The sequence below is a fragment of the Nycticebus coucang genome, unplaced genomic scaffold, assembly GCF_027406575.1.
Source record: "Nycticebus coucang isolate mNycCou1 unplaced genomic scaffold, mNycCou1.pri scaffold_86, whole genome shotgun sequence".
Lineage (NCBI taxonomy): Eukaryota > Metazoa > Chordata > Mammalia > Primates > Lorisidae > Nycticebus > Nycticebus coucang.
Window position 1 is genome coordinate 207,536 of NW_026515602.1, and position 25,066 is coordinate 232,601.

The following is a 25,066-nucleotide window of genomic DNA, read 5'->3' on the forward strand; positions in this document are numbered from 1 at the left end:
TTGGGGAACTTGGATTTATTTTCTCCAAGGAGAAACTCTTTGCTTGGTTTCTTTGAAATGTCACAAGGTTTACCCTAAGGAAAGTTTAATTTCCATGCACAACAGCACTCAGGCATCATCTCTCTGTGATGTGCCAGCATTGAGGAAAGATTGAGATTTTTCACATCTCTTGGTGTCCACAGATTTACTAAGGCAAAGATGTTTTTTCTTCTTAAATGCTGTTCGTTAACTTTTAACCAGTTTATAGATGTGTGATTGAAACTTATAAAGCTGTACATATTTAATGCATCAGGATACATCTGTGAAACTATGGCCACCATCAGGCTAAAGACCTATCAATCACCTGATAAAGTTTCCTCCAGAATTCTTTATTCTTTATTTATTTATTTTTTATTAAATCATAGCTGTGTACATCAATATGATCATGGGGCATATTTTCATGTATGATAAAATATTTAACATAAAATGCCAATTTTTGGTCAATTTTTAGTACACAATATATTATTATTAGGTAAAGACACTAAGCTGTATAGTAGATCTCTAAGACTAATTTATTTGGCATCACTAAAACCCCACAGTTTTATATTATCTTCCCATTTTTCCCTCCCTCAGTCCCTGGCAATCATCATTTCACTCCAAAGAGGTTCTTTCTGATGGGCAAGAAATTGGATACCATTTTTGTTCATTTGAAAAGGACTTCCAAATTTTGGAGAGGAAAATAGCCCTTGACATTTGCTATTTGCAAATGGGAGCCATTGTTGAGAATAGGGCATCATTTATTACTACTAAATAGAGGAACAGGGCAATGTAACCTGGGTGGAGGTGGTAAATAGTGAGTGCAGAGGAAATACATAGGGCAAATATGAACCAACTATAAAGCTGTTCAGGGATGGGGAAAAGAGAAATTAAGCATAGCCTAAAGAAGTATGGAGGTTTGGATAATGTTTTTAAGGTGATTTTATTGGTGTTTTAAGGTGTTTTGAAATATATGAGCATGTTTAATTTCAAGGAGAATAAATATAATTAAGGTATGCATTGGAATATATAGGAAATAACAGCTGAATAATGTGAAGAAAGTGATATGCACAGTAAATAAATTAAAAAGTTATACTGTGCTATATCTCCAATATTCAGAACATATGTGTGCAGAAAGTAAGCATTGGGGGCTGAGCGTCTCTGCCTGACATTACTCCTAGGTAGCCACTTAGAGGGCATGCACTTCTGGTCTCTGTAAGATTTAGAAGTCTTTGACTCTGAAAGGAATGGTTCTTCTAAAGACAGGGCAAAAGTCCTGCACCATGAAGCTATGTTGTTGCCTGGCCTTCAATAGTCTCATGCTAAGAAATGGAGTCAATACCCTGGGGCCCAGGAAGGAGCATGCTGTGGTCAGTCAGTATCTGGGAGCAGCCTGGGGCAACCTTGGCACCAACAGAGTGGTGGTTGCAGGTGCCCATCAGTTAGTAATGCTCCCCACAGACAGATGTTTGAGTGCCGTGACCACAGTGAAGCAGCCTCCTTTAGTTGACATCTGTCAGATATCCATGCTGCCCAGGACTAGAATAATCCCCAAATTCTGAGATGTATTAGTGGGTGTTGCAGCATAGCACTCTTTCCCTCTGCAGATTATCCATCTGGATTCAGCATGTCAGTTCAGGCAGCAGCACCTTCATGGTTTCCTGGGCCTTTCTTTAGGGGAGAGAGGTCAATGGGGTGAATTTCTTTCTAGAGAAGTATCAGTGGGGTCAATGTGCAACTTCTTCTACTGAAGATCATCTCAAGGTCATACTCATATGCAATTTGTTCTCCCTTTTTTCTGTTCTCAATTCCCCTATTCTTTCTATAAAATCACCAAAGACGATGAAATACCTGGGAATAGATCTGACAGAAGACGTGAATGATCCCTGTAAAGAGAATTATGAGACTCTGAGAAAGGAAATAGCAGAAGATGTCAACAAATGGAAGAATATAAAATACCCATGGCTGAGAGGAATAAACATTGTTAAAATGTCAAAGCTAACTAAAGCAATCTATAGATTTGATGCAATCCCATCAAAGCAACAATGTCATACTTCGAAAATCTTGAAAAAATAGTACCTCAATTCATATGGAACCAGAAAAATACTCTCAACAGCAAACACAATTCCTAGATATTAAAAAAAATCTGGAGGTATCAGGTTGCCAGATTTTAGGTTATACTACAAGACTATAGTAATCAGAACAGTGTGGTATTGGCACACAAATAGAGACATAGACCTATGGAATAGAAAACAGAGGCTAGAGATGAACTCAGCCACATGTTGTCATTCAATCTTCAATAATCCTAACAAAACCTTGAACTGGGGAAAAGAATCATTATTTAACAAATGGTGCTGGGAGAACTTGTTATCCACATGTAGAAAACTCTCAACCTCTCACCACTGACAAAAATTGATTCTTGCTGGATATAAGATTTAAATTTAAGACTTGAAACAGTAAAAATTCTATAAGAGAGTGTGGGGAAAACATTTGAAGATAATCTGGGAAAATAACTTTATGAGGAATTTCCCCCTGGCAATTGCAGCAACATCACATATAAATACCTGGTATTTTATCAAGATAAAAAGTGTTTGCACAGCTAAGGGTACCACAGACAAAGAAAACAGACAGCTTTCAGAATGGTAGAAGCTTTTTTCAAGTTATGATTCTGCCAAAGGCCTGATAACTGAAATATACAGACAACTCAAATTAAACAATAAGAAAAGTGCTAAGAACCCCCTCTATAACTAGGCAAGAGACTTGAATAAAATATCTGAGGATGACTGAAAAATGGCCTAGAAACACATGAATAAATGCTCCTCATTTTTAATCACCAGAGAAATGGATGGTGAAAGGAAGATGACAAACTGAAAGCAGCTTTTACCTGAGGCTCCTGTCCAGAGCTAGAGATATTTGACTGAAAGGGACTCAATGAAGTCAAAGGTGGGAACTAAGCATAGAAAGAAGATAGACAAGTGTACATGATCACTGCTGAGACACGTTGTACCTCCAAGAATGAGATGGAAAGAAAACAAAGTCCAGATATGAAGCCCTTCACCAAGTGGATGGGAGATCCCTCCCCAAGCCAGAGACCTGTTTGGGGCTCTCTGTAAGTGAGCATGGAACAAAGGACCTCTCACATTGCCCCACAGAAGAAAGCCAGTAAAGCTGGTCCTTCTTCTTCAGGGAGGTCCCATTTGTGAGCCTAGGTGTCAACCTGCCTGGAATAAAAGGAATGAAATATTTTCTCCACAATTCTGAACACGCAGTTCACCCTTCTCCACTAGCCTGGCTGCCTGAATGTCTACCCCTTGCAGAATCCATAGTGTTTGGTGAATTCACCCAGAGGCTCAGGAATTGTGTGGGCTGCTGGTTACTAGCAGGGAAACTGATTCATGTGGCACCAGGGGTGTGCGGGGAGAGAGAAAAAAACAGGAAAAGAGGGACATGAATGAAGAGAAGGTTGCTTGGAGATGGTGCATAGTGGGCACTGGGGCACTGAAAACTCAGTTTTGACTTGGTCAGACAAACTTTCCTGACTTCCCTACACCCCAAAGGGACCAAGCTTCAGACCCATGGGTTTTTCAGGTGAAATGTCTGTGGATATCTACTTACTGGGCACTTGAAACTCTTTGAATTCACTCCTGTGAACAGTTATTGTACTGACTTGGACAATCTGTTAGAACTTTCAAACTGGGATGTCCACCTGGGGACCCTCCAAGGTTGAGTGGTGATTGTTTTGTAGTGGAGATGGACATATTTTCCTCCTCCAGGTGTTGCTAGTGGGGCCCAGATGAGATTTCAGCCTAGTACAGTGATTCATTAGGATAGGGTAGGGGAAGCCTGACATGAAGGCAGAGCCAGATTGTGTTATTTCAGCAAGAAAGACCTCAGAGTCTTTGACTGCAGCTCTGAAAGAGACCACTGCAAGGCTCCAGGGGAAAAGCCATAAGCACAAGCCCCAGCTCATTGGTTAGGGGCTGGTTAGATCCAATTCTTGGGACACCAATTCAGTCTCACCACACCAGTTTTAATTTTCTGCAATATAATTGTCAAATTTCAAAAAATACTCATGGGGAGGAACCATGGAAGAACTCTTACAACATAAATAAATGTTGCATGACTGGAGATGCGAACAAACAGCAGCTTTGCGGTGGGTGTAAATTCGCTTCTGTAATTATTAAGTCAAGAAACAGACTATACACCGTGGGATGGCATATAGCAAAATTCTTTATTCCAAGTTTTAGTTTTGTACTCTTCCAATCACGTACACACCTAATCTATTATCTATTAGTTTCATCATCTTATCTTCTTTTTTACATAACTGTAATTTAACTTGAAAGGAAATATTTATCATATCAATGCAATCACCTGTGTAGTAAATCTCTTCCTCTAAACAGTGACTAGTTTCCAAGCACGTCACAAAGACGAAAATAGCCATAGGGGAACAGAGTTGATAGAAGAATATCTTCAAGCATTCACTCAGTTCACTCAGTATGAAGTAATGACTGTGTCCTTCCTTCAGGGCAGAGTACCTATAGACTTCTGACAATATGTTGTTAACATATGTCAACCCTCTGGCCCGTATCTCTGAGGAAGGGCGGCATGCCCTTGGATCTCAGGCTTCACGGGGTGTACAGCTTCAGAGAAAAAGCCTAAGGAATTTTACAACACCAAAAAAGCCTAACTCTGTGAGTAACCCAGGGGGGGTCCAGATCTCTTAAGCCTCAGAAAGAAAAGCAAGTCATTTTAAACTCACACTGAATTTACTTTGTGTGCTTGATGTAGGATATGTTTATTTCTAAATATTATCCTACAATAAACAGAATAGATCAACTTCCCCAAGGGATGACAAAGAAAATATAACAGAAATTACCATACATAGAGAAATGGCTGAAATGTCAGAAAGGGAATTTGGGCAAAAAAAAAAAAAAAAAAAGAAAGAAAGAAAGAAAATTCAGAATATGGATTGAAAATAAGATGAATAGAATGGAGAAAAGGATGGAAATAGAAATGCAAACAGTAGTTCAAAAGTTATCTCAAGAAATTAATGAATTCAAGGACAATGTCACCAAGACTATGGACATAATGAGAAAACATAGCAGAGATCAAGGAAGTGCAAAAGTTATTCATAAAGTTTCAAAATACAGTAGAGTCTCTCAGTAATAGATTTGAGCAGGCAGAAGAAAGGATCTCAGAAATTGAAGACAAGTCTTTTGAATGATCCCAAGCATTTAAAGAGGCTGAAAAAAGAAGAACAAGAACAGAACATCCCATGAGAGAGTTGTGGGATCATTTCAAACATCCAAGTTGTAGGGATTCCTGAAGAACAAGAACAGAACATTCCATGAGAGAGTTGTGTGATCATTTCAAACATCCAAGTTGTAGGGACTCCTGAAATAGAGGATGATCCTAAAGGCACAGATGTTGTACTCCAAGATATTATAGAGGAGAATTTCCCACGCAATGCAAGAGGTACAGAAATCTAGATAGCACATAGTTTCAGAATCCTAGAATGACTCAATCCAAATAAAGTATTTCCTAGACACATTGTAATTAACTATGCCAAAATTACTATGAATTAAAAAAATCCTGCAAGCAGCCAGTCATAACAAAAGTCTTACCTACGATGAGAAAAATATTAGGTTGACTGCAGATCATTTAGCCAAAAATTTTCAAGCCAGAAGAGGAGGGTCTTCAACCTTCAATCTTCTAAAACAAAACAACATTTAGCCAAGGACCCTGTGTTCAGCTAAACTGAGTTTCATTTGTGATGGAGAAATCAAATACTTACTGATGTCCACATGTTGAGGACATTTGCAATTCCTAGACCAGCTCTCCAGAAAATACTCAGATCCATTTTCCATAATGAACAGTACAATGTTCTACCCCAAAATAAACATACCCAGATTTGAACAGCAAAATCTAGCTTCCACAGGGGTGATGAGAAAGGGTACCCAAGAAGGGTGAGGTCTAGAAGAACGGGTCTTCTCAAGGAGACCACAAGGATACACATGCAGGGTCCTCTCCATGGTGACTCAGCTATTGGGAATTTGTAAACTTAACTTCCTGAAACTTGGAAATTTTCAAGTTCTGTGAAAACCTGTAGTTCTGTAGGGGCGGGAATGCCATCTCCTGCTTGATTCAAACTGGCCAATGAGAAACGTACCTGTGGGGTGGAACTTTATGACTGTCAATAAAAAGGGAAAAACCAAGACAATTGGGGAGCATTGCCATTTGGAATTCTTCTATGCCATAAGCTCCCGGCTGGTGAATAAAGCCCTTCCTCTTATAAACGTGGTGTTTGGGTGCTCTTTCTCTCTGTTGGGCCTTGTCTTCCTGCAACATTTTTGGTTCCCTGACTGGGAAGCGAGATCACCCCTGGAGAAAACAGGCACCTGGTAGTTGCCGCCAATCCTCTGAACCCCCACGTGGTGGCCCCTAATCGGCCTGGGTGACGTGAACCACTGAGCGTGCCAGTGAGACAGTTTGGCCTCTCTGTGTGGACACCTCGACTGGGCTGAGAAAGGACCCTGTCAGCGTGGTTTCAAGGAGTCAAACACTATGAGGAACTGGCATGCAGGAATGGGTACCTACACAGGGAGACATCTAAAGCAAGGTATGATCGATCTGGGAATCCCACCACATGTGTGGAATGTGGTGTGACTGAGAGAACTCCAAGGGTGGAGTTGGACTCCCTTCACAGGGCCTAGGGGAGTGTTGTTTTGCCTCCTATGGCTAAGTGGCAGCTTCAGTGGGAAATCGAGGCTGCCCAGTTTAAGAAGTGAGTTGGAATTGTGTGTATGTGAGTGCTTTGAGAATGACTGAGATGGGTAACAATAGATGGGGTTCCCCACCCCCACCCTCCGCCATTCATGAGGTGAAAGGAATGTGTGAGTGTGCCCTTCTTCCCTGCTCCAACTTTGTCCCCCGGCTGTTCTGAGATAAACTGGAAGTTCCAGGTTTTCAGCTTTCTGTCTTTGGTGGTGGCCACGTGGCCATGTGGGACGTGGGAGAAATGAAAAGACATTAGAAAGGATGTTGGTGTAGTTTTGTTAATGGAATTTCTTCAGTGAGTGTTTGGTCTCAGGGATTTGAGAATTGAGCCCACGGGCCACAGATCAGTGATAAAATGGCATTTTGTTGGATTGAGGGGCATGCAGAGAGAGTGGGGGGTATCAGAGCTATTGGCAGAGGGGTCGTGCCTTGAAAAGTGTTGCGGTTGAAGAAGTCCAGTGAGCTCTGGATGGCCCTTGAAAATCTGGGGAAGAGAGTGTAAATCTCGTGCTGGACAAGGCTGTATCCATATAAGCAACAGGTCTCCAAGGTGAATAGTCCCTGGAAGGGAGGAGGAGGCCCAGATCAGAGGTTTCCTGCATAAGTCCTTTTTCTATGGGTAAATAATTGGTCCTGAGAGATATTTTGGCCAGGACTTGGTAGATGGAAAAATACCTTTACAAACTGAAGGGGTGTTCTAGCAAATGAATGAATGAAGTGCCTCACCTTGGACAAGGTCATTAGGTCTTTGCTGTAGTTTTTGTCTGGGGAGGGGATTAGGGTGTGTGCACCTTAGTCAAGGTGGAGCTGTCCAAAAGGTTTCAGGCTGATTTGTCCATGAGCTTGCTGGGGCTCAGAGGGTTTGTGCCTGGAGATGGGAGTCTGATGTCTAAGCTCACCTGAGCCTGAAAAATGGTGGTTCCCTGTCCAGCCCTGAGTGGGAAAATTCTGTATCAATGTTACATCTCATAAAATGTCTCTCATTTGTAAAATGTAATAATTTTGTTGTTTAAATTGTTGGGGAAACTGACTCTTTGTCAAAGGATAAGATTTTTGCCTTTTAAACCTTCTAGTTATCTGTTTGGCTGAGTGAATGGGTAACTTCATGGTAAATTGGGATCCTGTTTTGTGGGAAGTGAGTTTTTGAGAGTAAGAGAAATTAAACAGAAAGGAAAATGGTATTGTGTAAAGAAAGAATCTTGCGTGATAATTTTGTCCTAAAACAGCATGTTTGTGTAAGAAAGTGGAAGGCAGGGCAAACGTTAAAGAAAGTTTAAAATGCTTGTAGATGGTCTGTGCAGGTTAAAAAAGCGCATAAAAGAATTTGGGAAAGAATTTACATGTGACCCAGTTGACTATGCATTTCCTTTCAAATCTTTTGGCTTGTAATTTTGTTTAAACAAATGTTTTAGGCCTTTGATATTTGAGGAATCTTCCAAAATAAAAACACTAAATCTGTGGCTTGGTGCCTGTAGGGCAGTAGTTGCAATGCTGGGCCACATGCACTGAGACTGGCGGGTTCAAACTTGGCTCAGGCCAACAAACAAACAAACAACAATGACAACAAAAAACAACTATACATTTATTTGGTCTTCTTGAAATATTAAGACCACTGAAAGTCACGGAAAAACAAATTAAACTTATTTGATTTATTAAAAATATATAGGAAACATTGTCAAATATGAAATGGTGATGAATTTTATGTGGATTATGGTTTTATACATATATATTCCAATATTATAAAGCATTTGTCTGTCCTAATGTATAAAGCATTGGTCTGTCCTAATGTATAAAACATTGCTCTGTCCTAACATATATGGTTGGTAATAATTTTAATTCATCTTAAAAAAAAAAACTATTTCTTATGTAACTGGCTGAATCCAAAGTTCATCCTAAAAAGAAAAAGAAATATTAAGAGAAGCTGATGAATTCTCTCAAATTCAAATTTCTGATGTCTTTGGAAATTGAATACCTTTGGACTAAAAAGCCAATTTTTAGAACTTTCCTTGGAAAGTTAACATGTCTATGAGTATTGCTAACATAACTTCAAAAGAACAGAAATCAGTTACATGGAACTTGTCTAATGTGTAATGGCTTTTTGCTTGAATGATTCTTTCTGTGTTCTGTTTTCCAGAAATCAAGAAAATATTTTTTTGTCTTTTGAGCTATTTGTAGCTTTTCAAGAAATGTATATATACTTATGAGCAGAGTTTGAAACATGTATTTTTCTCTCTCCTTGATTTCTCTGGAATTTGAAAGCCATTTGTAAGTACTCTTACTTTCTGACAATATAGTTATTTGCATAAGTTCAATAAGAGTCTGTTTTGTTCTATAGGACATGATGAAGGGACTGGTTATTTTACCAAAGCTTTGGCTGGAATAGCATTTCCAGAAGTGTGCAGACTGCATTAAAGAATTAAGGTTGACTTTATAAGGCCAATAAAAAAGCCCTTTGGAAAACTGGCCAGATACCCATCAGTAACATTTCCTGATCTGTGGTACGTAATGACAGTCACTTGCTAACGGGTCTGGGAATTGAAATGTGCTTGGGAACTTCAAGAGAAGAGGAATTTACCCAATGCATACAGGTATCTAAAGGCACAGTTGAAACCTGGGTTCTGAAAGGATTTCAAAAAGTCCAGCCTGAGATTCCTTATAAGAGGTTCCAGCAAAGTCAATTTTAAAGAAAAGAAGATCCTAGATGTCTAATAATTAATTATTCTTACTGCACTTTATGCAAATAATCAGACCCCGTATACTGAAGGTACAGTTTATTTTGGCAAATAAGTTAGTTCTACTATAATTTGCCTTTAGTAAAAAGAGAAATTGGAGAGATAAAAATAGTTTAAAAGGAGGAAAAAGAGGCTGTGGTCCACCTGTATTTAGATCCCAGCCTTGTCTGTACTGTCAACTCATAAAATGAGACCTAACTGTTTTACTAAATTGATCTGTTAAATGGGACTAAGAGACTGGCCAAAGAGTATAGAATTACATGCAGTAGTTATATTTACTCTGAAGCCTTAAGACTCCACAAAGGTCACCTGTTGGCTACACTGGAAAACTTGTGCAGTATTAAATGTTATCTAGAATTTCCCAGTAAATGGTGTAACTGTAAACACTGCATCCTACTCTGCTGAATCTGCTGCCAGCAGAAGCCAAATGGCCCTCTTGTATGAACTTAAAAGAACCCTTCTTCAGTATAAGGCTGGCTCTGGGAAGCCTGAGACTGTTTGTTTTCCAGTGGGAGAGACCAGACATGGAAACAGTACACATTGACCAGGTTGCCACAGGGGTTCAAAACACCCACAATTTTTGGAGAAGGGCTGGCTTGTGACCTCCAGAAATTCCAGGCTGAGGAATTAGAATGTGTGCTGTTCCAATATGTCGATGACCTCCTTTCAGGACATTCTACCCAGGAGGCCTGTGCCCGAGGTATGGACTGTCTTTTATGACATCTAGAGGTATGTGGCTATAAATTATCCAAACAGAAGGCCCAGATTTGCCAGCAGCCAGGACATTATCGAAGATTTACTATCCAGCAGGGGTAGAGGTATCTAGGCATGAAATGGAGGCGGGTCATTAATTACCTCCTCAACCCCATGAGACAAAAGCAGATTTAAAAATGCTTAGGCCCAGTTGGCTTCCATCGTCTTTGGATCCCTAACTTTGCCATTTTAGCTAAGCCCTTGTATGAGGCAACTAAAGGAGAGGAGAGAGTGCCCTTGGAGTGGGGAGGAAAAGAGGAACATGCCTTCTCCCAGCTAAAGATGAGGCTGATGGCTGTACCTGCATTGAGACTGCCAAACTTGGCCAAGCCTTTTACTCTGTATGTCTCAGAGAGTGATAAAATGGCTGTGGGTATATTAACCCAGCTGTTTAGGTCCTTGCCAAGGCCTGTAGCCTACCTCTCTAAGCAGTTGGATAGAGTGGCAAAAGGTTGGCCACCCTATTTACAGGCTCTAGCTGCTACTGCTCTCCTTGTGCAAGAAGCTCATACACTGACTCTAGGGCACGATCTCAGAGTGAAAGTACCGCACTCTGTGGTCAATTTAGTGGACACTGAGGGACACTTTTGGCTCTCTAATGCAACACTCTAAACCAAGCCACGCTCCTTCCAGTCAGTGGAAGAGAGACTGAGCATGACTGTACAGAAGTTATAGATAATGTGTACTCTAGAAGAACTGACTTGTGTGACCAGCCTTGGACAGATGCAGACTGGGACTTGTATGTAGATGGAAGTAGTTACGTGACAGCGCAAGGTGAGTGGCGGGCTGAGTATGCAGTGGTTACCTTAACAGAGACTGTGGAGGCTAAGCCTCTACTTCAAGGGACATCTGCTCAGAAGGCTGAGTTAATTGCCTTGACCCAAGCCTTAGAGTTAAGCCAAGAAAAAAGTATAAATATTTACACAGACTCTAAGTATACTTTTTTGACTCTCCAAGTATGCAGGACATTGTAAAAGGAGAAGGGACTATTAAATTCTGGGGGAAAAAAAAGACATTAAGTATGAGCAGGAGATAACTTCAGTTGCTAGAGGCAGTATGGAAACCTCGGAAAGTGGCAGTTATGCACTGTCGTGAACTTCAAAGAGATGCTTCCACCATCACTAAGGGGAGCACCAGAGCTGACACTGAGTCAAAGAGGGCTGCCTCCCAGATGTAACAGGTGTCACGAGTGGCTCCCCTCATCCCATGGGTCCCTGTGATCACCCCTATCTACTCCTGGGAGGAGAAGAAATGGTTAGCAGCAGAGGGGAATCAGGAAGCAGAGGGAGGATGAATAAAGATGCCAGACGAATGAGTAGCAGTCCCCAGATTCTAGGAGCCACCGTGGTGACAGGAATATTTGATGAAGTTGCTTGGCCAATACTTCTACATCTCCCACCTGGCAGCCCTGGCCAAAACTGTCAGTCTACAGTGAGTCACCGGCAGCCAGTTCAATTCGTGCCAAGAACCAGCGGTACCCCCAGAGATCCATTCGTATGGAGCAATGCCCTTCAAGGACTTCCAGGTAGACTTTACTGAAATGACCAGGTTTAGAGGGAACAAGTACTGGCTGGTGATGGTCTATCAGACTTGGAATAAGTAAAAGCTTTCCCCATCAGGATAAAAAGGACTCCTAAAGTAGTAAAAATATTTCCCAGAAAAATCGTCCCATGGTTTAGGTAGCCACTGTTTTAAATTTGACAATGGGCTAGCCTTCATAACAGAACTAGGACAAATAATAAGCTAAAACTTTGAATAATTAATAGGCCTCAAAGCTTAGACAGGGTAAAGTGTATAAACAGTACCATAAGAGCAGAAATTGGTAAACTCTGTCAGGAAGCAAAGCTTAACTGGCAGGCCTTGCCACTGGTGTTGTTCAAAGAGGCCTCTCTCAATTTTCTGCAATTAAGCTGGAACTCCTAAAAGAACTTGGAAAGACTGAACTGAATAGACAAAAACCCTATAAAGAGTAACAAGGAAAATCTCCACCGGGGTAATTAACTGTGTTCTGTTTAGTCATTTGCGTCTTTACATCTTTTCTCTCTGGAAGATCAAGGGGACCAAGTATAGGTCTGGAATCAGAACTTGGTCCCCCTGAAACCAAGGTAGAAAGGACTTTACACCATCATTCTGACCACACGCACAGCAGTGAAGATGGAAAGAATCCTCATCTAGAGTCATCACAGCTGGCTGAATAGGGCTTCCCTGACCCTTGGAAAGTAAAGGAAACTTTTAAGACAATCGACATTCCCTGCGACAATCGACATGCCCTGCTCCAGGCACATACTGGGAGCTGGCTGGTCAATGCATGGCTGAAGCCTGAGGAAACTCCTTGAGGGACTTATCTTAATTGGACTTTGAACTTTGGGCAAAGGGGGGAAATGTCACAGGGAAAAGTAAAAACTCATATGTATATTAGCGCACCACCATGGTACTATTAAGGCCTGAGTAGAGAACCCACCAAGAGTCACAGTCCCTAAAATCTCAGTGCTGAAAAGTAATTAATATTTGCACCTGCAGAAACAAGCTGATATTGAGACCCCAAATTAAAATATATTGGAGTCTCAAAAAGGGGGAATGAGAGATGATACCCGAGAAGGGTGAGATCTAGAAGAACAGGTTTTCTCAAGGAGACCACAAGTATACACATGCAGGGTCCTCTCCACGGTGACTCAGCTCTTGGGTATTTGTAAACTTAACTTCCTGAAACTTGGAAATTTCCAAGTTCTGTGAAATCCTGTAGTTCTGTAGGGGCGGGAATGTCATCTCCTGCTTGATTCAAACTGGCCGGTGAGAAGGGTACCTGTGGGGTGGAACTTTTTGACTGTCAATAAAAAGGGAAAGACCAAGACAGTTGGGGAGCATGGAATTCCATTTGGAATTCTTCTATGCCGTAAGCTCCCGGCTGGTGAATAAAGCCCTTCCTCTTATAAACGTGGTGTTTGGTTGCTCTTTCTCTTCATTGGGCCTTGTATTCCTGCAACAGTTAAATAATTAAAAATATACACAGGACCTTTGAAAAACATGACAGCCAATACACTAATATACCTATCAATTCTTCCATAATGTGAATGGCTTAAATTCTCCTCCAACAAACACAGGTTGGGTGACTGGATAAAAAACAAACAAACAAAAAAACTCAGACCATATGTCTGTAGCCTACAGGAGACTAATCTTATCTCAAAGAAGAAAGAAAGACTCAGGATGAAAGGATGGGTCATTCATTTACAGGCAAATGAAAATCAGAAAAGCAGGAGTTGCCATCTTATTTGCAGATATAATTTGATTTAAGCCAACTAAAATAAGAAAAAATAAGGAAGATACTACATATTTGTCAAGGGAAACACTCACCGTGAAGAGATTTCAATAATTAACATTTATAAACCCTACCTGAATGCTCCTCAATTTATAAAGGAAAGACTAACTGACATGACTAATTTGATATCTTCCTGCAGTATAATAGTTGGAGATTTTAACACCCCTTTGGCAGTTCTGGATAGACCCTCCACGAAGAAACTAAAGAAGGAAACAATGTACTTAAACTTCACCCTGGGGAAAATTTACAGAACATTTCATGTTAATAAAACTGAATACACATTCTTCTCTTCATCCCATGGATCATCCTCCAAAGTTGATCATATCTTAGGACACAAGTCTAATTGTAACAAATTCAAAAGAATAGAAATGATTCATTGTCTTTCTTGGACTGTCATGACAGAATAAAAATTGAACTCAACAGTAGCAGAAATCTTCATACTCAAGCAAAGTCATGGAAAGAATGATAGCTGGATTAAATATGAGATTAAGAAAGAAATCATCAGATTTGGCGATCAAAATAATAATGAAGACAGAAACTGTGGGATACTGCAAAGGCAGTCCTTAGAGGGAAATACATAGTATTAGATACCTTCATCAAGAAAACAGAAAGGGAGCAAGTCAGCAACTTATTAGGAAATCTCAAGAAACTGGAAAAAGAAGAACAATCTAATTACAAACCCACCATATGAAAAGAAATAACCAAAATTAAAGCAGAATTAAATAAAATTGAAAACAAAAGAATCATTCAGTAGATCAGCAAAACAAAAATTTGGTTCTTTGGAAAGGTGAATAAAATCAATAAATCTCTGGCTAGACTAACCAATAAACAGAAAAGTAAAATCTATAATAACTTCTATCAGAAACAAAAAAGGAAATAACAACAGATAACACAGAAATTCAAAAAAAAAATCTTCAATGATTACTGTAATAAAACTCTATTCTCAGAAATATGAAAATGTGGAGGAAATGGGCCAATACCTGGAAGTACGCCACCTTCCTAAATTCAACCAGAAAGAATTAGAGATTTCAAATAGACCTATATTCTGCACTGAAATAGCAGCAAGTATATAGACTCTCCAAAAAAAGAAAATCCTGGGACCAGATGATTTCACATCAGAATTCTACCAAATCTTCAAAGAGGAACTAGTACCTACATTACATGATATTCTCTAAAACAAAGTTAAGGAAGGAATCCTCCCCAAACATTCTATGAAGCAAATACCACCCTGATTCCCAAACCAGGAAATGGCCCAACAAAGAAAGATAATTATAGAATAATACCATTAATAAATATTGATGCAAAAATATTCAATAAGATCCTATAAAAAAGAATTCAACAACATATTAAAAAATTATACACTACGTTCAAGTTGGTTTTATTCTAGGGTTACCAGTTTAGCTCAGCATATATAAACCTATAATTATAATATGCCATATAAATAAAATCAAAAACCATATAATTCTATCCATTGATACAGAAAAGGATTTTGATAATATCCTTTCATGATTAGCATACTTAAGAAATAGGCTTAGAGGGGCTATATCTTACACTGATAGAGGACATCTTCAGCAAATGCAAAGCCAATAGTGTATTGAATGGAGTAAAATTGAAAACATTTCCACTCATATCTGGAACTAGACAAGGATGCCCACTGTCACCACTGTTATTCAACACAATACTAGAAGTCCTAGACTTCTCAATCAGGCAAGAGAAGGGGATCAAGGTTATTCAAATAAGGACAGAAGAGGTCAAACTCTCACTTTTTCAGATAATCTTATACCTGGAAAACCCCAGGGACTCAAATATGAAGCACTTAGAAGTGATCAAGGGATATAGCAGTGTCTCGGGATACAAAATCATTACCTGTGAATTAGTAGCTTTTATATATACCTACAATAGTCAAGCCAAAAATATGGTCAAGGACTCTATTCCTTTTACAGTAGTGCCAAAAAAGATGAAATACTTGGAAATATATCTAGCAAAAGATGTGAAACATATCTGTAAAGAGAAGTATGAAACCTTGAGAAAAGAACTAGCCGAAGATGTTAACAAATGGAAGAACATACCATGCCCATGGCTGGGAAGAATCAACATTGTTAAAATTTTCATAATACCCAAAGAAATCTATAGATTCAATGCAATACCCATCAAAGCACCAATGTCAGACCTTTAAGATCTTGAAAAAATAGTATGTCAATTCATATGGAACCAGAAAAACCCTATTAGTAAATAAAATTCTTAGAAACAAAAAGAAATCTGGAGGCATCACGTTGCCAAATTTTAGGTTATACTCCAAGTCTATCGTGATTAAAACAGCGTGGTACTGGCAGAAAAACAGAGATGTAGATATATGGACTAGCATAGAGTATCTATAAAGGAACCCAGACACATTGTCATTTTTCCTTTGATAAGTGACAGATGGTGAAGGATATTCAGTTCTTTCCCACTTCAAAACAACCACAGCTCAACCTCAGAGAGACCCCAGGTGGACAGCCCATGTCTAGAGTTCTCAACAGATTGACCTGGACAGTACAATCGCTGCCTGGTAGGGAGAGATCAAAGGGTCTCTTAATTCCTAGATAGTAGAAATCCACAGACATTTACAGCCAACATACACAAGAGGATGGAGACTGCCCCCTCCTGTGTATGACCAATTCTGAAAAGATCACTAGCCACAGTTAGGACTAAGGCATCAGCACCTCCAGCCTTGTAAGTCTGAACTGGAAATCAGTTCATTTACCCTTCAAAGTCCAAACATGGTGTCAGTGCCCAGCCCTTTAAAGTCCAAACCAGGCATCAATGACTGCACCCTTTGAGAGTCCACACTCCCACAGGCAAAAGTCCCAACCAGGAGTCAGTGGCTTCACACTTGAATGTCCAAATCACGGTCAGCACCCCCACCCATTAAACTTCCAATCTGAAGGTTTTTACTTTGATAATATCCAAGTAATGTATTTTTGGTGTTGCTTCAATTGCCTGGAGGGGTCCCCTCATAAAGGATACTGCCAGGTGAATTTCTTCAAGGGTTTGCCCTGCACTCTCTCAAAGTATCTTTATAGTGTGATGTCTTACGTTTAAATGTTTTACCTAGATTTGTTGATGGCATCAAAAATTAACATATGAGTTCTCCTGAAGTCTGTACACACAATGCTGGTGTTAAATTGCTTAAACACTAACACGCCTGAAAAAGCCAAGTTCTTGACTTGAGGCTTCATCAGAAGGTCTTGTGGTCATTGCAGTTGGCTGCCCAGTGGCCAAACATCTCTCAGATCTCACAGTACGGGCGTTCCTCACTCTGACTGCCATGGTGTGTAGAGTGGGGAGGGTCATCAGACATCTGTGTCTGGGTAGGACAATCCTCTGTGTCATGCAGCTCAAAGCAGTCACAAATGTCACAGAAGAGGCAAGACTTCTTCTTAGACTGTTTCTCCTGGTCATCACTGTCATAATTGTTGAGCTCATCCCCATTCCCATTGAGGGCTGCTTCTGACATCATCTCTACCTTCATCTTGAGATCTTGATTCTTCCTTTGAAGGTCCACTATTACTGAATTTAGGAAATCAATCTGACTCTCCTGGGCTCTTTCATCCTCTTCTGCCTGAGTATCAGTATTACCTGAGGAGATGTTGAGCTGCCTCTTGTTTTCTTTGAGTTGAAGCTCCAAGTTCTTTACCTTGAGCTCAATCTTCACCTTATCGGGCTCTAGAGACTGAACAACTGAATGCAAGGACTTGGCAGAGGCGTTTTCTCTCCTGAGCACTGTGAACTCATTTCTCAGTTTTTCCAGCTCTGCATCCTTTTCTGTGAGTAAGGCATTAGTTATACTGATGGATTTTTGCAAGGAGGCTTTTTCTTCATCTGCATCTTTTATGTACTTGGATTCTCTTTTTTTCATTTCTAACAACTGATTATTGAACACAGATCTTTCCTCTTCCAGCTTTCGATGACTTGTGACTTCGTCTCTGCTTCTCCCCAGCTCCTCGGCAAGTTTAATGTTCTCTTCTTGCAATGCTGACTTCTGTGTACAGACTTCAGGAGAACTCATATGTTATTTTTTGCTGCCATCAACAAATCTAAGAAAATATTTTGTTCTTCACAAATCACACTTTAGTCTCCCCTTATAAGTTAGATTGATAAATTAAATAATTAGTAGGTGAGTTTTCACCTCTTATTTTGTTTTCTTAAGTTTGAAGACATTGCACCAGATGCCATTACATTCTTTGTCCCTCATAAAAAAAAATCCCTACCCATACAATACCTTATTTAAAGTAACTAAATTATGCCGTTACTTTTCGTATTTGCACTAAAATGTTTCCAGGCTGCATTTGTATATTTAGGTTTTTGGTTAAGCTTTGACACTGGAATGAGTTGAAAAAATGTGCCATTTTGCATTTTAATCTACTCATTTAAAAGTATTTTATTCAAAGAAATATCTGAGCTTTTTTGCACTACCTGTTATCAGTAGTGCCTTTATTTCAGGCTTGATAATACTTAGGTGTGATTATAAAATCATGAAACAGGTAAAGGGAGGGGGAAGCCCCCAACTGCTGTGGAGACATTTTATAATCTATATGCTGCATCCGCTTTCTATACTGTGTTTTGTTTATTGGTTTTGCATAATTTTAGCTTATAGATATATGTATATATTTTTTTAAAAGCTATATTTTGGGAAAAACCATATACAATGTGTCTTTCTTTTCAGGTATTTACCTTTATGAAAATGAAAACACTTAAAACGATCATCTGAACATAAAAGACTAGTCCAAAAAATAGCATCATAAGGCTTTGCAATTATTTTTTCCTTTTGTTTTCATTTTGTTTCTTTACCAAATTCTAATAACTGGAAGAATTTTCTCCAAAACATTTTTCCTTCTCTAGCAGATATCCCCAGCAATAAATTAATTTAATAATAAGCCAGTATAAAAAACCTAAATTAACCAGTTAATCTATAATCTTCCTTTACAAGTTTAACTGTTTTTACATGAATGTATGATGAGAAATTCAATGTTAATAATTTTGGATTTTCTTATCACAAAAAATAAAATGAAGGACCTCAACCAACAGAACAGTCTGTCAGCCAGTTTGAATCTATTTATCTTCATTTGAATGTCTTTTAGAATATGTAAAAAGTAATAAAATGCATCTTCCATGCTACATGTATAGTAAGAACTTCTATAATTGTATATATGCTTTTGATGTATTTTCCCCTGAAGATTATCAACTGTGTTTGACAAGTGAATATTAAGTTAATCTGTTAACAATTGAAATTTGGGGTTATAAACATAATAGGAGTTGTTTCACAAACAGAAAACATGTAAAACAGTATTGAAATTTGAGAAAAGAAGTGTTCTGTATCTACTTTAATAAACGGTTATGGTAAAAAAAAAAAATCTTTTACCTAGTAAGATTCAATTTTTGTTAATGGTGAAAGGTGTGGATCCAGTTTCAGTCTTCTACATGTTGCCAGCCAATTACCAGCACCATTTGTTAAATAGGGAATCTTTGCCCCAATTTAAATTTTTGATAAGCTTATCAAAGATCAAATAACAATAGTATCTGGGTTCATTTCTTGGTTCTCTATTCTGTTCTATATAGCTACCTCTCCATTTTTGTGCCAGTACTATGCTGTTTTGATCACTATAGATTTATAGTATAGTCTGAAATATGATAGCATGATTCCTCCTGATTTGTTTTTATTTCTGAATAGTGTCTTGGCTATTAGATTTTTTTTCTGATTCCATATAAAATTAGGTACTATTTTTCCAGATCTTTAACGTATGAAAGTGGTGCTTTAACAGGGATTGCATTAAATTTGTATATTGCTTTGGATAAAATGTACATTTTAACAAAGTTGATTCTTCCAAGCCATGAGCATGGGGTATGTTTTTCCATTTGTTAATGTCTTCAGTTAGTTCTTTTCTCAGAGTTTCATAGTTCTCTTTATAGAGATCTTTCACATCCTTTGTTATGAATTCCCAAATATTTCATCTTTGGCACTACTGTAAAAGGAATAGAGTCCTTGACTGTTTTTTTCAGCTTGACTATTACTGGTATATATAAAAGCTACTGATTTGTGAGCATGGTTTTTGTATCCTGAGACACTTTTATATTCCTTGATCACTTCTAAGAGTTTTGCAGTTGAGTCCCTGGGGTTTTCCAGGTATAAAATCATATTATCTGTGAAGAGTGAAAGTTTGATCTCTGAGCTTCTGCACAGCTATGAACACAGCAAGTAAAGCAAGCAGACAGCCCTCAGAATGAGAGAAGATATTTGAAGGTTATTTTTCTGACAAAGGCTTAATAACCAGAATCCACAAAGAACTTAAAATTATTAAGAAGAAAAGAACAAGTGATCCCATTTCATTGTGGGCAAGAGAATTGAACAGAAGCTTCTCTGAAGAAGACAAGCACGTGACCTACAGACACATGAAAATCTGCTCATCATCTTTAATCATCAGAGAAATGAAAATCAAAACCCCTTTGAGATATCATCTAACTCCAGTAAGAGTAGCCCACATCGCAAAATCAACAAACTACACGTTAGTGTGGATGTGGAAAGAAGGGAACACTTCTGCATTGCTGGTGGGAATGGAGGCTAATATGTTACTTTTGGAAAGAAGTTTGGAGAACACTTAAGGAACTAAAAGTAGACCTGCAATTCCATCCTGCAGTTCCTCTACTAGGTATATATCCAAAAGACTAAAAGTAATTTTACAACAAAGATATTTGCATCAGATTGTTTATTGTGGCTCAATTCATAATTGGCAACTCATGGAAGAAGCTCAAGTGCCTTTGAATGGATTAATAAATTGTGGTATCTGTATATCCTGGAATATTATGCAGCCTTTAAAAAGATGGAGACTTTACCCCTTTTATGTTTACATGGATGGAGCTGGAACATATTCTTCTTAGTAAAGTATCTCAAGAATGTAAAAAAAAAGTATCCAATGTACTCAGTACTATTATGAAACCAATTTATAATCACGCACATTTTCATATGAAAGACAAAACAGAAATATAGCCCAGGATGAAGGAGGGGAAGGGAAAGGGTGGTTGGAGGGTGGGAGGGTAAAACAGTGAGACCTCGTCTATCATGCATATTGCAAGGGTACATATCAAACCCATTAAGTGTAGAGTACAAATGTCTTACCATAATAATTAAGTGAAGTGAAGGCTTTGTTAACAAGTTTTATGTAAGGATTCTAAATTGTATATAAAATCAGCACATTATATCCCATTAATGCATTAATGTATACAATTATGATTTAATAAAAATAAAGAAGGGGAAAATTTAAAATAAATAAAGTCCCAATTAGGTAGTAATGGCTCTGTCTTAACAGGGGTCAGTACCTCTGCACCAGAATCAGTGGCTCCACCCTTAAAGTCTGAAAAGAGGTTAGTGCTACTGCCCTCAGTGCAATGTCGCATGCATTTCTTTCTCCCAAATGTCCCTCTCTTCCCATTCCTCTCTGCCTCTACTGAAGTCACTGTTTCCCAGCTTCTATCCATATAATGAATGCCCAGACCACCAAGGGAATGGCCACACACTCTGAGCTCTGCAGGAGGTAGACCTTCAGACTGCCAGACAAGGGGGAAAGCTTGGAATGAAAGTTCAGAATTGCAGGGAGAGTATTTATTTTCATGCTGAGCAGGATAATGCCTAGGCTTATGGGGGGGCCACTCTGGAGGAGGAAGAGGCCCGGTATTTAGCAGCTCTCACTCTCACTCAGGGGGTAAAATGAGAGGTCTTTTGTCCCCTTCTCACTTGCAGAGAAAACAATGCAGCATGTCTCCTGCTTTGGGGAGGAGACTCTTTTTCTCCTGGCAACAGGCTTTCTACCTGGAATTTGTTCATTAGCACCTCTTTCTTGGAATCACAGGTTTACACAGCTGGTATCATGTGTGCTTGTCTATTTTTTTTCCTATCTCAGCTCCCCTCTTTCAGTTTCAGAGGCCAAATCTGTCCAGAATCTCCCCTTCTGGTCAGGAGCCTCTGGGGAAACTTGCCTCTAGTGGGCCATCTTCCTGCCCACCTCTGTCGAGTACTTTTAAGAGAATAAATTCTAAATGGCTGCATAAAGCCTGAAATATTAGAAGAAAACTAATCAGGTACTGCTCGTTAGTATACAGTAAACCTTTCTAGTTTTTAGCCTTCTTCCTCTAGGCTGCCTGGAGCAGTTGAAACCTTAAATACAAAGGGTTTAAAATGAAAAACATCCAGCCTGGGACAGGTGTCCATATTTCAGTTTGTGATCTGTTTCACTGCAGGAGTTTTACTGAAAGTGAAAAAGTCATACCTGGTGCTCTTCTGTGTGTCTTCCCGTCAGGCCTTCCTAGAGCCCAGAGTTAGCCCTTTCTTCTTGTCCTCATGGAACACAGCTTGTGTGTGAATCCAGATTTAAGCCTTAAAATAATTATGGTCTTCAGTTGATTGATGCTTTCCTCCAGGAACAAGACATCACTGGGACCAATGAACTTGCATTCTTGGATTGTTTGATGGATTCACAGATAACCTGGGTGATATTACTTTTCAGTAATAATGCAGTTGACACACTGCTTTCCAGTCAGTGGTAAGGTACATTTCTTCATGTTTTTATGTACATTTTCTTTTTCTGAATGCTCTTTGGTGACCACCACTTTGGTTTTGGCACTGGATGCTAAATCCATAGCACCACCATTCCTTTTATCATCTTCCCAGAAATTGTCCAGTTAGCCAGGTCACTTTATCTGGAAACCTGCATTGTTCCTATCATTGTTAGATTGACATTTCCCCCTCTAATCATTGCAAATGATTCATGGCTGGAGAAAAAAGACATGTTAATATGCTGTTTAGGATATTGCATCCTCATTGATAAGTGACATATGTTTGTAATTTCCCCCTTATAATAATATATTTTCTCCAATTTTATTTATTTCTTTTGTAGAGACAGAGTCTCACCTTATCACCCTCGGTAGAGTGCCGTGGCGTCACACTGCTCACATACTTCCAAATCCTTGGGCTTAGGCGATTCTCTTGACTCAGCCTCCCAAGTAGGTGGGACTACAGGCGCCCGCCACAACACCCGGCTATTTTTTTGTTGCAGTTTGGCCGGGGCCGGGTTTGAACCCGCCACCCTCGGCATATGGGGCTGGCGCCCTACCCGCTGAGCCACAGGCGCCGCCCTATTTTCTCCAATTTTAATATCAGGTGTACACAGATCAAGTAGAATGATCTTGAAGTATTTTTTCTTTTTCTATCATCTATAAGATTTGGCATGATCTGTTTTTTGAAATTATCTTTTACTTTTATTTATAAATATCAGTTGTCTATTTTTTGAGACTTAAAAAAAATAATAAATTAACTAATGATTCCATCCTGAATCTGAGTCAAAGCATTCTATTATAGACATACTCTTATCCGACAATGTGAATGTTACTTTCTTTGCATTATTATCATTATTGCTTAATATTTTGATGTAGCAATTGTCTGATTTCTTTTCTGAATGTATTTATGTTCATTCATTCTTTACGAGGTTTTTGTTTCTAGTCCTTATCTTAAACATTGTTATTGTTATTAAATTTTAAGCCTTTTTAATTTTGTGAAGGCAAAAAAATGGAAACCTAATAAACACATGTATATTATGTAAAAATAAACAAATAAAAAAAGAATAACAGCTGTTTCCCTGCCTGCATTGATTAGATCTTCATTGGCTTCGTGTTGTATTGGATATGGACAATGCCATCCTCAAACTCAAGAGCTGCCCACTCGATGATACGTTCCCTTATATCATCTCCAGGTTTCCCAAATTTGGCTTTTCCATTTACATCTTTGTGAATTGATAAACACTCAATTATTTTCTCATTGTTTTTTCCCTTTATAAGGTGAGATACCTAAATCTGAGGAATATGAATGTCTTCTGGAGCAAATGTGCCAATATCCACAATTTCTCCAACCTCTACCACTGTTACTGCTGCAGCTTTGCTCATTGGAAAATTGAAATTCCTCCTGATTTTCCTGAAAATTACATTTCCTGCTCATTCTGCCTTCCAGGCTTTCACCAAAGCTAAAGCCCCTGTAATTGCTTCCTCCACAGTAAAGCATTGACCACTGAACTCCCTCACCTCTCTTGACCTGCTGGCAGTGATGATGCTGAAATCTTTTTTGTATTTGATTGGAATCGTCCTTCTTATACCAGGATCCCATACTTTGTGCTGGTGTTAAATACAGAAACCCCAGCCCCACCTGCAGGAATCTTCCCTGCAAGTGCAAGCTGAGGTGTCAGCTCTACTTCTAATTCACCAGATAAGTACTGTCATTCCAATTCTGCGTTTTCTCCCCACTGGAGTAGACCATACATTTTATCTGCTTGTATCGAAGTCCAAAGTTGTCAACCTTTGCATGGTTGCTAACTGCAGCTAGTCCTTTTACTCCAGTAAGGTTCTCTGGAATTCCACACAGACCAAAACCACCAATCAGAACTGTTGCACCATTGGGTTTGTGTTTTACAGCTTCCACTGGAGTACTGGTAGAAAAATTGCAAACACGTCCCTGGGACCAGGCACCCCAGAGGCATGGGAAGAGGCACAGAACCACAGCCCACAGGAGAGTAGTTTGAAGGCAGCCATCTGTGAGCTGGAACACGTCTGAGTATGTCAGTGTGCCTGGCCCAGGTTGCCGCCAAGTCACTGGGAAGGAACCGCCTACCAGGTGCTTGAATGTGCATCCAGTAACATCCTTGAGGCTGCCTGTACAAAGGGCCAGCCACACACTGCCTGCTGCTGGTTTATAAATAAGTGAGGCTGGGAGGGGTCCTCACTGGGGAGTGGAGGCTCTTGTCACAGTGTGGGATGGTTGCAAAGGTTCATGGCCTCATAGTGGCCGGTTACTCTCCTGGATCTTGATGTGTTTGAGGCAGCTGTGCTGAAGTGCCCTTGGCCCTGCAGCCCCTAGGCCAGCCTTTCAGCTTTGATGGGGTGCAAATGGCCATCTTCCACTAGGTCAGCAATGATCCTTGGCCTGGGGTTCGGTGTCCTCCAGGGATGGGGTGGGGGTGTCCTGAGGGGCTTGCTACTTTTCCAAGCCATTGTGCTGTGAATGTGTGAGCTGAGGAGGGAGCATGCTTTTCTTCCCATGCCAGTGCAGCATTTTCAATTCTCAAGTTGACCTAATTTTTATAGACTGGACATGTACCACATGGACATACTGGTACAGTAGGCCAAGTGCCTTATGCTGACCATCTCTATATGCTGCCCAGTTTGCTATAGTCCCTTGGCTGGTCAACTTACAAAGGTTCTATAGTAGTTAAAGTGAACACACTGCCTGAAGGAATTTACATGTTCAAAGCAATCCCTATAAAAATATCAATGTCCTTGTTCATGGAATTAGAAAAAGCAATTCTTAAGTTCATAAGGAACCAAAAAAGACAGAAAAGACAAAGCGATCTTCAACAAAAAGAAAAAAATTTGGAGGCATCACATTGCCTGACTTCAA

General features: G+C 39.5%; 2 pseudogenes; both read right to left on the minus strand.

The window, feature by feature from the left end:
* Positions 1-16,810: 16,810 nt before the first annotated feature.
* Positions 16,811-18,132, minus strand: LOC128579627 (CAP-Gly domain-containing linker protein 1-like; annotated as a pseudogene).
* A 3,796-nt stretch (positions 18,133-21,928) lies between these two features.
* LOC128579625 (succinyl-CoA:3-ketoacid coenzyme A transferase 1, mitochondrial-like) lies at positions 21,929-24,201 on the minus strand (annotated as a pseudogene).
* Positions 24,202-25,066: the final 865 nt, after the last annotated feature.